The 16,069-nt window shown below is 45.5% G+C and overlaps 1 long non-coding RNA gene across 2 annotated transcripts in view; it reads left to right on the forward strand.

Annotated features, from left to right (window-relative positions):
- The first annotated feature begins 15,581 nt into the window (after nt 1-15,581).
- Nucleotides 15,582-16,069, forward strand: part of LOC130361881 (uncharacterized) — a 64,779-nt gene continuing 64,291 nt past the window's right edge. Inside the window, exon 1 of one of the 2 annotated variants that reach the window (XR_008891190.1) lies at nt 15,582-15,624. This is a non-coding gene — a long non-coding RNA (uncharacterized LOC130361881). Of the gene's footprint in view, nt 15,625-15,992; nt 16,068-16,069 lie in introns of those variants that run through there. The other variant, XR_008891187.1, reaches the window with a different exon arrangement.

The following is a 16,069-nucleotide window of genomic DNA, read 5'->3' on the forward strand; positions in this document are numbered from 1 at the left end:
GTATGGGGTGATGAGGAGACTGAAGATGGGGTGTGTGGGGTGTATGGGGTGATGAGGAGACTGAGGATGGAGTGCGTGGGGTGTATGGGGTGATTCAGTGGTTGGTACAGTTTGGCAGTATTATATTCATGGAGTACAGTGGTTGGTAGTATTATATTAATGGAGTACAGTGGTTGGCAGTATTATATTCAGGGGTACAGTATTTGGCAGTATTATATTCAGGGTACATTGGTTGGCAGTATTATATTCATGGATTACAGTGGTTGGCAGAATTATATTCATGGAGTACAGTGGTTGGCAGTATTATTTTCAGGTGTACAGTAGTTGGCAGTGTTATATTCATGGAGTACAGTGCTTGGCAGTATTATATTCATGGAGTACAGTGGTTGGCAGTATTATATTCAGGGGTACAGTGGTTAGCAGTATTATATTCATGGAGTACAGTGGTTGGCAGTATTATATTCAGGGGTACAGTGGTTGGCAGTATTATATTCGGGTACAGTGGCTGGCAGTATTCAGGGAGTACTGTGGTTGGCAGTATTATATTCAGGGGGTACAGTATTATAACGATTATTGTCATCATACAGAGGATGAGGATCCACTGACAATTTAAGGAACCAATGATGTCCAGGTGTCAGACTCTGCAGAGAAGATGGAAGAAATCCTGGTGTCTGGACTAGATGAAGAAGAAAAGTAAAGACAACAGAGAAGACGTCACTCAGGTCAGTGATATCATTCCTAACTGTCCCATCAGAGCTGTAGTCACTGATATCATTGTGTAGTCTCCTGACTGTCCCATCAGCTGTAGTCACTTCAGACATGATGGGAGTTGCAGCTTTCCAACATCTGGGGATCCACTTGAACCAATGTGATTGGTAGGGGTCCCATGTAGAGATGAGCGAACTCTTCAAAAATTCGATTCGGCCGATTCGCCGAATTTTCCCGAAAAGTTTGTTTCGATCTGAATTTTTTCGCGGCAAATCAATGTTAAAAAAGGCTATTTCTAGCCTACATACAGCCTCTACAGGGGTACAGAACACTTTGCTGTGTCCTAAAACGCATATGGAGTGTGCTGGGGTAGTGAAATAATTCTGTTATGCAGAATAGCATGCAGATTACCGGCATCGCTCTTAAAATCACTGCCGCACACACAGCACAATGACAGAGCCTGGTGGTGGCATCAGTGTCAGGAGACCATATAGTGACTGATTGACATAGCGTGGCAAGAGGAGATCATTTAGTGGCTGAATGGCACAGCGTGGAGTTGGCTGATGCACTAGTACACTACATGCCAGGGCTTCACAATCCCTCCCAAAAAAACAACACAATATATGAAATTTTTGACAAAGATTTCTCATTGGTAGCACCCGCTATCCAAAAATTAGAAATTTCCAGACCCAGGCCCCACCTCTGCGGCATCAGTAACCCATATATTGCCTATAGGACACAGCCTGGAGTTGGCTGATGCACCAGTACACACCAGGGCTTCACAATCCCCCCTCCAAAATCAACACAATGAGACATTTTTGTCAAAGATTTCTCATTGGTAGCACCAGCTATCCAAAAATTTGAAATTTCCAGAACCAGGCCCCACCCCTGTGGCATCAGTAACCCATATATTGCCTGCATGACACAGCCTGGAGTTGGCTGATGCAAGAGTACACACCAGGGCTTCATAATCCCCCCCCCCCCCCCCCCAAAAAAAAAAAAACAACACAATATATGAAATTTTTGTCAAAGATTTCTCATTGGTAGCACCCCCTATCCAAAAATGTGAAATTTCCAGAACCAGGCCCCACCCCTGCGGCATCAATAACCCATATATTGCCTGCATGACACAGCCTGGAGTTGGCTGATGCAAGAGTGCACACCAGGGCTTCACAATCCACCCCCAAAAACCAACACAATATATGACATTTTTGTCAAAGATTTCTCATTGGTAGCACCCGCTATCAAAAAATTTGAAATTTCAAGACCCAGGCCCCACCTCTGCAGCATCAGGAACCCATATATTGCCTGAAGGACACAGCCTGGAGTTGGCTGATGCACCAGTACACACCCGGGCTTCACAATCCCCTCCAAAAAACATTTTAATTTTTTTTTAAAGAAATACCTTTGTGTAAGAACAAGCGCATATCCAACAGTTCACAAGACTCTATAATGCAGGACGGTGGACCACCCAAAGACATTCTTCTCAAAAATAATAAACCACACAATGTTTAAAAAATTTTTACAAAAACTAATTCAATATGTGTGTAAGCGCATCTGTGTCCAAAAGATCAGATCACCAAAGGACTTTTTTCGCCCAAAATGATTAAGCAGAGTTAATCCCTGTCCGTATTTTATATTTTTATTTTTTAATTTTCATTAAAAAATCACACGCAACAAGCGTTCCGTTGTGTAACGATTAGCATTCTGGAAAATTCAATTTTATTACTGATAAAATTATCAGTAAATAAAAAAAAAACACTACCCAAGAGTGTTTAATTACCCCATACATTGCACCAGGAGCAGTCAAGAGTAGGCCTCAGCAGTACCCAAGAGGCTTTAATAACCCCCTACCTTTGCACGATCTATTGAGAGATCGAGCAATACCAGGTGTGTTATGCCCCCTGATTTCCAGGGCCGCAGGCGCGCTCCACTGAACGGATTAGCGTGTCTCTATCGTTCATCGACCGGTGCTGGTAACCCGCTAACTCCCGGAAATGTAAGCTGCAGCGAAGCAGGTGGTCTCCCCCGTGCACGTTTGGCTCCAGAATTTCCACTACTGCCACACCACGCTGACTGCCAACCATGCTACCGCCTTGCTGACTCAAGGGCAACTCTCTTCTCCCGATGATGAACCCCCTTCTCCTGAGATCGAGCAATAACAGGTGTGTTATGCCCTCAGATGTCCGGGGCCGCAGGCGCGCTCCACTGAACGGATTAGGGTGTGTCCATCTTTTTTTGTAGCACCAGCAATCCAAAAATTTTAAATTCCCAGACCCAGGCTCCACCTCTGCGGCATCAGGAACCCATTTATTGCCTGAAGGACAAAGCCTGGAGTTGGCTGATGCACCAATACACACAGGGCTTCACAATCCACCCCAAAATCATTTTTTTTTAAATTTACAACTTTGTGTAAGCACAAGCGCATATCCAACATTTCAGAAGACTCTATAAGGCAGGACGGTGGACCACCCAAAGACTTTCTTCTCAAAAATAATGAAACACACAATTGTTGAATTAAAAAAAAAATAAATGAAATCCCTAGACCCAGGCCCCACCTCAGCTGCATCAGTAACCCATAGATTGCCTGAAAGACAAAGCCTGGAGTTGGCTGATGCACGAGTACACACCCGGGCTTTACAATCCACCCCAAAAAAAATGCAAATGTTTTTGAAATTGTCTGACAAAATACCTTTTTGTTAAAACAAGCGCATATACAGCAGTTCAGAAGACTCTATAATGCAGGACGGTGGACCACCCAAAGACATTCTTCTATAATATAATAAACCACACAATATGTACAATTTTTCTTAAATAATTGAAATTCCAAGACCAAGGCCCCACCTCTGCTGCATCAGTAACCCATATATTGCCTAACGGACACAGACTGGAGTTGACTGATGCACGAGTACACACTACACACCCATCTACAGGGCTTCACAATCCACCCCAAAAAAACACAACATTTTATCGAAATTGTCTGACAAAAGACCTTTTTTTTTTTAAAAAACAAGTGCATATACAGCAGTTCAGAAGACTCTGTAATGCAGGACGTTGGACCACCCAAAGACATTCTTCTAAAATATAATGAACCACACAATATGTTAAATTTTTTAAATAATTGAACTTCCAAGACCAAGGCCCCACCTCTGCTGCATCAGTAACCCATATATTGCCTAACGGACACAGACTGGAGTTTACTGATGCACGAGTACACACTACACACCCGTCAACCGGGCTTCACAATCCACCCCAAAAAAAACGCTAAATTTTATCGAAATTGTCGGACAAAATACCTTTTTTTTAAAAAACAAGCGCATATACAGCAGTTCAGAAGACTCTATAATGCAGGATGGTGGACCCCCCAAAGACATTCTTCTCAAAAGTAATAAACCCCACAATGTTTGAAATTTGGTTAAAAAAATTATTACATGTGTGTAAGTGCATCTGTCTCCAAAAAATCAGATGGCAAAAGGATACTATTCGCCAAAAATGATTAAGCAGAGTTAATCCCTCTCCATCTATTTATTTGTTTTTTTCATTAAAAAATCACACGCAACAAGCGTTCCGTTGTGTAACGGTTAGCATTCTGCAAAATTCAATTTTATTACTGATATAATTACCAGTAAATTTAACAATAACACTACCCAAGAGTGTTTAATTACCCCATACATTGCACCAGGAGCAGTCAGGAGTAGGCCTCAGCAGTACCCAAGAAGCTTTAAAAACCCCTTATCTTGCCCGATCAATTGCGAGATCGAGCAATAACAGGTGTGTTATGGCCTCAGATGTCCTGGGCCGCACTAGCGCTCCACTGAACGGATTAGCGTCTCTCTATCTTTCAAGGACAGGTGCGTGTTGCACGCTGAAACCAGTTCGTGATAGGGATCTGTGATTGCAATTATTTAATCTTAAAACGAGGAATTACCAGTAAGTGAGGGTCATAAGCTGGCGTTTATTAAGTCCCTGTCCTTAGTACACACAGCCCATCGCTATAAGCGATTGGATTAGTTAGTGAGTTGGTTAGTGAGGTCCTCGGATCGGCCCAGGCGGGGTAGGAGAAGGCCCTGGCAGAGCGGCGAGAATTTAACGATCATTGTTGAAATTTATATTAAGCATGTATTCAGCTACTGCTAAACATCCAAAAATGTAAGGCCCAAGGCCAGAGGCACCAGGGAGGCAAGAAGTTCCTGAAAGACACAGAATGAGTCTGGAGCATGCATTTGCAGTACCCAACCCCTTACATAACCCCTTACATTTAAAGATCAATGTTTACATTTGCATTAAGCATGTATTTAGCTACTGCTAAACTTCAAAAAATTATAGGCCCAAGGCCTGAGGCACCAGGGAGGCAAGTAGTTTGTGAAAGACACAGAATGAGTCTGGAGCAGTCATTCGCAGTACCCAAGAGGGTTTCATAACACCTTACATTTAAAGATCAATGTTGACATTTGCATTAAGCATGTATTTAGCTACTGCTAAACTTCAAAAAATTATAGGCCCAAGGCCAGGAGCTTCAGTTTTCCCCATATTAGGAGCATAGTTGTCCCCCAGATTAGGCAGCATAGATGTCCCCCAGATTAGGCAGTATAGATGTCACCCAGATTAGGCAGCATAGATGTCCCCCAGAGTAGGCAGCATAGATGTCCCCCAGATTAGGAGCATACTTGTCCCCCAGATTAGGCAGCATAGATGTCACCCAGATTAGGAGCATAGTTGTCCCCCAGAGTAGGCAGCATAGATGTCACCCAGATGAGGCAGCATAGATGTCCCCCAGATTAGGAGCATACTTGTCCCCCAGATTAGGCAGCATAGTCGTCCCCCAATCAGCGCGGGCCGGTCAGAGCCAATCAAAGGGTCGTATGTGTCAAGCGGGCCGTACAATGCCCAGGTCTGCCCCAGAGGGTTTCATAACCAACCACAATAGAGAAAATTTAGTTGTAGGAGCATGGTCAATCTACTCAGACCCATCTGTCATTGGTGGCTGGAAATCCTGGCTGATCCATCCCTGATTCATCTTGACAAACGTCAGTCTCTCCACATTTTTAGTGGACAGACGAGTTCACCTTGGGGTGACTATGGCCCCGGTCGCACTAAACACCCGCTCTGATGGCACACTACTGGCCGGGCAGGACAGCTTTTCCAGGGCAAACTCCGCTAGTTGCGGCCATAAATTGAGTTTGGCTGCCCAGAAGTCCAGCGGATCTTCAACGGTTGTTGGCAGGGTCATGTCGAGGTAAGCCATCACCTGCTGGTTCAGGTCCTGCTCCATGTCCACCTGCTGATGATGAGTAGCTTCACTATGCAGCTGAAGGAAGCTACTCATCAGCGACTGTAGACTCAGGCTGCTGCTGATTGAGCCGGTACTGCTCCTGCCACCCCTCCCCTCCCCAGAAGCCCCGGCAGTGGAAGGTGAGCGCAGAGGGTCCCCCGAGTCAGACCTGCGAGTGGATTGACCATGTGGCCGATAAGCATCGGCCAACCGACTACGTAGAAGCTCCCTGAAGTAGGTCAGTTTGTCCTCCCTCTCAGTGGGTGTAAAAAAGACCCCCATTCTGGCCCAGTAGCGAGGGTCTAATAAGGTGGAGATCCAGAAGTCACCGCGAATTTTGACAATTCGGGGGTCACTACGCAAGCAACTCAGCATGCATTGTGCCATTTGTGACAGTGTCTCACTGGGACTACCTGCCTCCATCTCCACTGCATACTGCCACGGTGTATCTGGGTCCTCTGTCTCGCCTCCCTCGTAATAACCCTCCAACTCCTCTGGCTGCTCCTGCTCCTCCCCTCCTGTCCAATGACCAGAAACACCGGCCATCTCATCCACCGTAAACTGCTCCGCTCTGCCCCTCATCATCCTCCTCTAGTTCATCCCCCACAGGACTCATGTAGCCTTCTGATGTAGGAGCAACATCTCCATTGCCGTGACCAGCCATGTTTTCAATCATTTTTTGGAGTAAATGTAGGAGTGGAATTACGTCATTCATGGCGTAATTCAAGCTTCCTCAAAGGGCCTCAGCAAACGGCAGGTGTCACGTATGAGCTGCCACTCGTTCACATTGAAGTTACATAGGGGAGTACTCCTATCTGCTTGTATCATCAAAAAATCCGTGATGGCTTTTCTTTGTTCGTATAGTCTGTCCAACATATGGAGGGTGGAATTCCAACGTGTGGTAACGTCACAAATGAGACTATGTTGTGGGATACCGTTCTGACGCTGCAGCTCAAGCAAAGTAAGCTTGGCGGTGTATGAGTGGCTGAAGTGCATGCACAGTTTCCTTGCCATTGTCAGGACGTCTTGCAAATGGGGTGAATACTTGATGAACTTCTTGACAACCAGGTTCAACACGTGTGCCATGCAGGGCGAATGGTTCACACTTCCTTGTCGCAGCGCGGCCACAATGTTCTTCCCATTGTCGGTCACCATGGTTCCCAATTCCAGATTTCGTGGAGTAAGCCATACTCGGATTTCTTCCCTAATGAACTTCAGCAGTTCCTCCCCATGGCGCATACTGTTGTCTCTTGGACATGGCTTCGCCGATCGAATGTTGGCGGAATGGCTGACTACGAGCGGAGGAAGCAGAAGCGCAAGAAGGATGGTTTGACACAATGCTCCCTTCGGCTGAGGTGGTGGAGCCATGGCTGGATGACGGAGGGAGCGGATGGCCACTGGGTGATGCGGCAGGCTGGACCACTACCTCGGAGCCACGGTTATCCCAGGCTGCTTTATGGTGGCGAATCATGTGTTGACACAGGGCCGTGGTGCCGAGATCGGGACCATGGCCACGCTTCACTTTCTGCCCACAGATTTTGCATGTGACTACGCTAAGGTCCTCCGGATTCTTTATGAAGAACAACCACACCGCAGAGTAGCTGATTCTCCCACCCGTAGTTCGCATTATTTCACTGCTATTGGCACCGTCTCCAGGAACCCCTGTTCCACTACTTCCCTGAATGGTAGCTTGCCGCGAAGCAAGTGGTCTCCCCCTGGCACGTTTGGCTCCTGAATTTCCACTACTGCCACCACCACACTGATTGCCAACCGTGCTACCGCCTTGCTGCCTCATAGACAAAGAGCAAATCTCTTCTCCTGATGATGATGAAGCCCCGGCTTCTGCACCCGGCTCCCAATTGTGATCGGCTTCATCATCATCAAAAGATGTGTGCACGTCACTGATGTCCTCCTCGTGTTCCACAACAGTGTCTGCCTCAGGACCCTGAGCAATTGAAACACTGCCTCCCATGTCACTCTCCGCATCACTACTTGGCCGCCTTGCGGAGCAAGGGACGCATGTCTCCTCACATTCTTGGCTGCCCATTAGATGCTGACTGTCCTCTATTACATCGTCCTTGCTAAATAGTGGAGCTGAACCCAAAGCATGAGATACTTCTTTGGGAGAGGGAACAGCATAAGACAAAGGCAATGGGATTACAGGGACTGCTCCAACTGAGGGTTGTGTCTGAGGAACCCACCGACTCTTGACTGGGGTTGTCAGATGTCGCTTGTGATGATGGGGATGAGTGTGCAAACCAATTGACGAGGAGAGATCGGTTGACGACACGACCGCTGGGTGTTAACAGGAGCTCAGGCCTATTGCTGCGACTCCTGCTGCCACTCGCCCCAAGTCTGCTGCCAACTCTGCCTGACGTATGTAGGCCTCTGCCCCTTCTCTGTGCACGTCCTGGCACTTCCCTGCCTGACATACTTAGTGAGTTTATGAGGGTATAGAACAGCAGCAGGCGATTACTTACGGCAGTCCTTTCAAAGTATATAGGCCCTAGACAGAATAACAGTTACTAAATAGTACACTCCTTTGTTGTATGTATGCCCTTTGCATTGATGAGTGCACTGTTAAGTGAATTTATACGCAGAAAAAAACTCTTTTTTTGTTGTATACACCAGCCAGTGTATACTAATGTGTGGAATAGCACTGAATTTAGCACCGAGACAGAAATACAGGTGCTAAATAGTACACTACTTGGTTGTATGTATGCCCTTTGCAATGATGAGCGCACTGTTAAGTGTATTTGTACGCAGGAAAAACGTTTTGTTTTCTTTAATACACCGGCAGGTGTATAACGTGTGGTATAACACTTAATTTAGCACAGAGACAGAAAAAAAGGTGGTATATGGTACGCTATTTGCTTGTATTTAGGCCCTTTGCAATGATAAGGCCACTGTAAAGCGTATTTGTACTCAGGAAAAAAAAAAATTCTTTAATACACCGGCAGGTGTATAACGTGTGGTATAACACTTAATTTAGCACAGAGACCGAAAAAAAGGTAGTATATGGTACGCTATTTGCTTGTATTTATGCCCTTTGCAATGATAAGGCCACTGTTAAGCGTATGTTTACTCAGGAAAAAATTAATTTTCTTTAATACACCGGCAGGTGTATAACGTGTGGTATAACACTGAATTTAGCACAGAGACAGAAAAAAAGGTGGTATACGGTACGCTATTTGCTTGAATGTAGGCCCTTTGCAATGATAATGCCACTGAAAAAGCGTATTTGTACTCAGGAAAAACTTTTTTTTCTTTAATACACCGACAGGTGTATAACGTGTGGTATAACACTGAATTTAGCACAGAGACAGAAAAAAAGGTAGTATATGGTACGCTATTTGCTTGTATTTAGGCCCTTTGCAATGATAAGGCCACTGTTAAGCGTATTTTTACTCAGGAAAAACTTTTTTTTCTTTAATACACGGGCAGGTGTATAATGTGTGGTATAACACTGAATTTAGCACAGAGACAGATTAACAGGTGAAAAATGGTAAAAAGGCACTAAAGTCCACACTAATATGACTTATTTCTGAACAGCAGCAGGACCCAACAGTGTAGCACCACCCAAAAAAAAATCCAGGGATTAAACCCTAAATTGCACTCTGTCACACAATTCTGAGCAGCAGAAGATTTGTAGGGGGGAAAAAACTCAATTGAGCTGAAAAATGAGGAGATAAGATGATTCAGAAAGTTCAGGCAGCTTGGAGATCTGTATGAGGCAGCTGACAGCTATCTGCCACTCTCTGCTGCAATGCTCAATAACGTGAATAGGAGGTTTAGCTATCAATGATCCTTCTCAGTGTAACAGCACAGGTCTCTGCACTCCTGCCTTTCCCTAATGCTGATGTGACTAGCAGTTGCAGTGTAACGCTGTGGTATGAGCTATTCACACACACACACAGTCCCGTCCTCTCCATCTGAGTGCATAGATGAAATGAAGGGAGGCAAAATGGCCACCGATTATATAGAGGCTGTGACATCACAGGGGTCAGTGAACACTGATAGGCTGCATCTCACATGTGTTTCTGGGTCAGCCCGCCTACCTTCATTCCCGCCACTGTTTCTCACCCTCCCATAATCCTCTGCCCCATGTACTCACATGTGGATCCAACATCTTAGCTCTACAATAGCCTGGAACGCTGTAAAATGGAGTTTAATGAAGCGATTTGTGCGATAGAATTGCGGCGATATTCGTATTCGTTGCAAATCGAATTTTTCATGAAATTCGTAACGAATTCGGGTTCGTCAAGTTCGATTCGCTCATCTCTAGTCCCATGAGTCAGACCCCCACCATAAAAATGGGCTGTTTATTTAAAAATGCCTGGGCCTGTTTGTGGTCCCAGTCTGGCCCTGCCTGTAAGTCACTTCTATCACTAAGGAGCCAAGGAACCAGGGGGTGCCAAGGGGTGTCGTGCTAAGTCCAGGGGTGTGAGTGTAAAGGGGAGCACTGCCCTCTGCCTCCCAGCTAGATACGGGTCAGGCTGACCCGTGGGAGTACTCACTGGGCCTGGGTTGCACACTGAGAGGGATAGAGGCCACCCGAAGCCCACCTCAGGAGCCGTTCCATCCACCTGTGGCGACACTACACGCGCGGGGTAAGTGGAGGCACTCCGGTGGGGTCTAGGTACATGAGGGGGCACAGTGCTGAGGGGGGGGCACATTTTTTGCACAGGGGCCCTCTGCTGTCTGTGTCTGCCCCTGCACCTGGTGAGGCATCTGCTGGAGCCTGCCTCCAAGTGAATAATAATGAAAGATGTGGCCATGCATGTACACGGCTGTCAAAGACAACATGGGTAGGGCCCATGGATTTGCACCATGATATGTCATCTAGTAGTTAAAGGGAACTTTTTACCAGATTTTACCATATATAACGCATGGCAACGTGTTATGTATGGTAAAACCTTCTTCCTTACTATCCCCAAGAGACGTTCCTGCCCACATAGATGGTGAGGATATAGGCCCAGATTTATCAAACTGTGTGGAAGAAAAAGTAGAGTGTTTTTCCCACAGCAACCAATCACAGCTCAGATAACGAGCTATGGTAAAGTGAAAGTTGAGCTGTGATTGGTTGTTGTGGGAAAACCACTCAATTTTTTCTCTCTTAAAATTTGATAAATCTGGGCTTTATAGTTAAAAGTGTCTCCCGTCGGCCCTGTAAGTAGTTCCCTGGCAAAGAAGCTATACTCACCTAGTCCTGCTGCTCCATCTGTAATCATGCCCCCTCAGTGTGATTGACAGCCCTCGTCTCTAAGCAGACGGAGCAGAGCAATGATGCGGGCTGTGCCTGGGCTGTAAAACACCCTGAGGGGATGTGATTATGTGGTGTGGGATGGGGTAATGTTTGTATTAACCTCTTCGTGACGCTAGGGCGTGGTTATCCTATACACCACCCGAGGTAGACCAGCTTTACCTAGGCCAGGCACGGGGCAAATATTCATTCCGACGCAAGGTTACAGTTAACTGGTATGCTTTACTGTGGTAGGCAAGGTGTTACAGTCTTTACAGCTCAGTTCAGAACTGGGGAGATGCAGGGTGAACTTCAGGAAGCTTATCGGCTTGCTGGGACTTATAGTTGCTATTGACTTGACTGATGCAGCAACGCTTGTTAACAGACTTGTGTGGTGGCGGGGTGTGTGGTGCAGGGCAGATGTTGTTACCCTAGAGGCAGATGGTATTAAACCCTTGTATTTGTGACGCCAGGGCATGGTTTAGCCTATAACCACCCGAAGGTATACCACTGGATCCTGGGCTAGGCACGGGGGCAATAAAGACTCCAACGCCAAGTTATGGACAACGGTAGCTTTACTGATGGTGGACAGTTGGTAAAGTCTATACAGTTCAGCCAGGGCCCAAGGAGGTGACCAGTGATGCAGAGACCTTAAGGGCTTGCTGGGACTTGTAGTAGGACTGGACAATTGAATGCAGACCATGCTGACTTGACAGATGACGTGGCTGCAGGACTTGACTTATCTCCAATATCTGGACACACACACAAGGCACGACTGCACTGGACCTCATCTTAGCAGAAGAGCAGAGCTCAAAGAGAGGAAAGCTAGCTCTATCCAAAGCTTATATGGGGGAGACTAGCAGGGAGCCCATAGGTCACTCTTAGGATCACCTGGTCACTGGTACCTCCTGGGTAACAATCACATGACATATCACATGGTATAACTCTTAAAGCAACGTAACATTTTATAACACTTTACATGGTAAACATATTTACAATGGGAAAACAAGTGCAGGGAGCCTTGGGGACACTGAAAAAGGCTGCCTGACAGGACAGCAGGAGCACGGGGTAACACCACTTGACTGTATCTCAGCATGCACGAATCTCAAGAGAGCCAGCTGAAACCTGATCTCACTATATAAGAGGGCCAGTTTAGAGAGATCCCATTGGTCACTGGCAAGCCACCTTGTTTAATGCATAGATGCGGCGGCAGCTCTTCTCTGGTCCTCTGCACTCACGTATATATACACATATTCATATTTCCCGCAGAGCTGTGATTGGCCAGATGGTTCCAGCCAATCACAGCTCTCTGTGAGAAATAGGAATATGTGTATATATACGGCCGTGCAGGGGACCATAGGAGAGCGGCTGCCGCATCCATTCATTATACAGGAGCATCACAGCGGTGTCAGGAGTGATACCCGCAGTGATCTTTCCTTTACTACAAGTACTACTACTCCCAACATGGGGTACACTCTGCTCCATGCTGGGAGCTGTAGTACCTGCATTAATAGACAGATCGCATCGGGTGTCAGAAGTTACACTCGCTGCGATATTTCTATTAATGCAGGTACTACAGCTCCCAGCATGGAGCAGAGTGTGCTCCATGTTGGGAGTATTAGTACCTGAAGTAAGGGACAGATCCCAGCGGATGTCACTCCTCCTGACACCTGCTGCGATCATCCTTATGTGAATGTCGGGATCAGCTGTTCTCAGGGCTACAGAGCCCGGAGAACAGCTGATGCTGAGCCGTAGGTATACATAGTATATCTACTGCCCAGCAAGAACTTACAGTGAGCCTGCAATGTGTATACAGTATACACATTGCTGGCTCACTTAACCCCTTGCTGAGCTGTGCGCTATGCACAAACCAAGCAAGGAAAGAGTTAACTTGCACTGCTGGACAGTGTAGGTTAACCCTTTGGGTGGTATACACCATATACAGCTATCTACAGACAGCTGTGTATAGTGTCTACAGAAGACGAAGTCCGCTTACTTCCCTCGAGCAGGTCTGTGTAGCTCCGCCCCTAGTGATGATGTCATTAGGGGCGGAGCTACAGAAGGGAACAAGGCTAGTTAATCTGAAGCTCTGTTCACATTGTCCGTTTTGTATATTGTGAACAGACACTTCTGGCAGTGTCTACCCAGACAGGGAGACTCCAGCTGTTGCTAAACTACAACTCCCAGCATGCCCAGACAGCCAAAGGCTGTCTGGGCATGCTGGGAGTTGTAGTTTTGCACCAATTGGTGGCTCCCTGTTTGGGTAGCCATTGCATCATGGGTGCTCTCCCCAGCGGACAGTGCCAAAAATGTCATAACCAATTTTTTGTGTTTTTTTTCTTCTCGTTTCAGATCCATGTATGCAGAGGATTACTGCGGATTTGATGGATTACGGCGGATTATTTTTTTTTTCTTTTAATAAAATGGTTAACGAGGGCTGTGGGGGAGTGTTATTTAAAATAAAATAATTTTTCCAATGTGTTGTGTTTTTTTTAATTGAATTTTCAGGCTTAGTAGTGGAAGCCGGTCTTATTGACGGAAGCCATTACTAAGCCAGGGCTTAGCGCTAGCCCCAAAAACAGCTAGGTCTGTTCACATTATGCAAAACGGAGAATGTGAACAGAGCTTCAGATTAACTAGCCTAGTTCCCTTCTGTAGCTCCGCCCCTAATGACGTCATCACTATGGGGCGGAGCTACACGGACCTCGAGGGAAGTAAGCAGACTTCGTCTTCTGTATACACTATATACAGCTATCTATAGATAGCTGTATATAGTGTATACCACCCAAAGGGTTAACCTACACTGTCCAGCAGTGCAAGTTAACTCTTTCCTTGCTCGGTTTGCACATAGCGCACAGCTCAGCAAGGGGTTAAGTGAGCCAGCAATGTGTATACTGTATACACATTGCAGGCTCACTGTAAGTTCTTGCTGGGCAGTAGATATACGATGTATACCTACGGCTCAGCGTCAGCTGTTCTCCAGGCTCTGTAGCCCTGAGAACAGCTGATCCCGACATTCACATCAGGAGGATCGCAGCGGGTGTCAGGAGAAGTGACAACCCTGGGATCTGTCCCTTACTGCAGGTACTAATACTCCCAACATGGAGCACACTCTGCTCCATGCTGGGAGCTGTAGTACCTGCATTAATAGACATATCGCAGAGAGTGTAACTTTTGACACCCAATGCGATCTGTCTATTAATGCAGGTACTACAGCTCCCAGCATGGAGCAGAGTGTACTCCATGTTGGGAGTAGTAGTACTTGTAGTAAAGGAAAGATCACTGTGGGTATCACTCCTGACACCCGCTGTGATGCTCCTGTATAATGTATGGATGCGGCGGCCGCTCTCCTATGGTCCCCTGCACGGCCCTATATATACACATATTCCTATTTCTCACAGAGAGCTGTGATTGGCTGGAACCATCTGGCCAATTACAGCTCTGCGGGAAATATGAATATGTGTATATACGTGAGTGCAGGGGACCATAGAAGAGCGGCCGCCGTATCTATACATTATACAAGAGGATCGCAAGGGACCCCTGCGATCTGTCAATTAGTACAGGTAACTACTACTCCCATCATGGAAGAGTGTGTTCCATGCTGGGAGTAGTAGTACTACCTAAAAAATGTTTAAAAAAAAGTGAAAAGCATGCACACACTACATTTTTATTATTGTCGGCTACATTTTTAGCGCTTTACCCGCTCACATAAATTGATCCCTGTTTAAAAACGAATAAACATTTCATAATAAAAAAGATACATTTCGTTAGATACAATTTTTTCCATCACTACTGTATCTTTTTTATTATGATTTTTTTATGGTACCCTACAAAATTTTTAAAAAAAAAGGTATCTCCATAATTTTTTAGGATCGCTAAAGTCCAAAAAAAAGAAAAAATTTACCGAATGTACCTGAATACCGAATGTATCCGGAAAAAAAAATCAACCCGAACACCCGAATACCGAATGTATCCGAAAAATCTAAACCGAAAATATTGCCGAACCGAAATTTTTTTCCAAAACTAAAAAACGAAACGAAATGAAACGAAAATGTTTCTAGTGCACAAGTCTAGCGGACAGTACTAGGTGAGTATACCTCCCCGACCAGGGGACTACTTACAGGGCCGGCGGGGAACACTTTATAACATCATTTCCTCACCATTCCTGCAGGCATGAACATTTCCCAGGGTTGGTGAGGAAGAAGATTTTACTATACATAATGCATTAACACACATTATATATGATCAAATCTGATGAAAGGTTCACCTGTACTGAAGAGCACCTAACATTGTCTCAGTATAGTAAAGTGGCACAAGTCATGTGACCCATGGCATTTAGCTAGCCCTAAGGTTACATGATAAAGAACTGGTGCTGGTTCAACACAAAGGACACCTCCATGAGGTAACACTGAATGAAACGAATAATTGAAATAATATTATCATTAGTATTTTTTATATTTAAATATCTAGAGTGCTGTACTGAGACATCTTACTTGTATAAAATGGCTTCCTATCTCAAAATGTTGTATGACATGGTTTCTTGTCTCTAGGAGATGTATAACATGGCTGCCTATGATTTATCAAACTGTGTGAATAACAAACTGAAGAGATTTTACCACAGCAACCAATCACAGTTCTGCTTTCACTTTACCAAAGCTTGTCAAGATAGGAAGTTGAGCTGTGATTGGTTGTTATGGGAAAATATCAGTTTTTTTTCTTTCACACATTTTGATGTGCTGTCATGTTGTTAATAAAGTTAAACGAAAACACATTCCTTATTCTCCTGTTAGATACCTGGACAGTGCTAACTGAATACCAATGGTCACATGACTGGCACCATGTGTAGT

This window comes from Hyla sarda, chromosome 3, assembly GCF_029499605.1.
Source record: "Hyla sarda isolate aHylSar1 chromosome 3, aHylSar1.hap1, whole genome shotgun sequence".
Lineage (NCBI taxonomy): Eukaryota > Metazoa > Chordata > Amphibia > Anura > Hylidae > Hyla > Hyla sarda.